Below are 693 nucleotides of genomic sequence, written 5' to 3' on the forward strand. Positions count from 1 at the left end.
ACCAGAAGCATATGGAAGAAAAATAATTTTAGTCATTTTAGAACATCTGTTGTTAGGTTTTTGCTATATCATTTTCTCTGACCCTAACTCTTCTTAACCATGCTTGCCTTCTATACCGCATCTGATATTTTGCCTTGATCAATTGTATCTCCTTTTTTGTTATCTGATCTTAATCGTGAACAGGATTTCTACTGCACGATTGAAAGAATAAAGCAACGAAATATTTTATTTTTACCGCATTGTATAAAATGAAACAATGTACATAATATTGATCGTGCGTGAGCAATACCGCTGTTAGTGCTGTTACCGTTTGCTTAGTGTCTAATAAGGATTGCGCTTAGGACTATTAGGCCACAATTATATTTTCAAAAATAGAATGATGTGTATGATTTTGTCAAAACCTTACTGTCTTTTTTTCTTTTTTCTTTTTTTTTATAAATTGTGTACGGTCAATGTTATTTTCAGCCTTTCAGAATTATGGAATAATTGCTGACTGATGTACTGCAGATTCAGCGTTTTAAATGTATCGCAGTTATGTGAAGAAAGGCTAATGACCTGACTGGCCAATGATACAAAGGGTAATTCATTCCTCCATATATCCCTTAGATCCCTCTCATCTGTTGCTTAAGCCTCGCTCGCTCGACAGTATGACGTTTTTGTAGGATCCATCTGTCGCATCAAAATTTCTTTTGA

Source organism: Penaeus japonicus, unplaced genomic scaffold (assembly GCF_977035675.1).
Source record: "Penaeus japonicus unplaced genomic scaffold, GWHDUDI00000001_assembly GWHDUDI00000030, whole genome shotgun sequence".
Classification (NCBI taxonomy): Eukaryota; Metazoa; Arthropoda; class Malacostraca; order Decapoda; family Penaeidae; genus Penaeus; species Penaeus japonicus.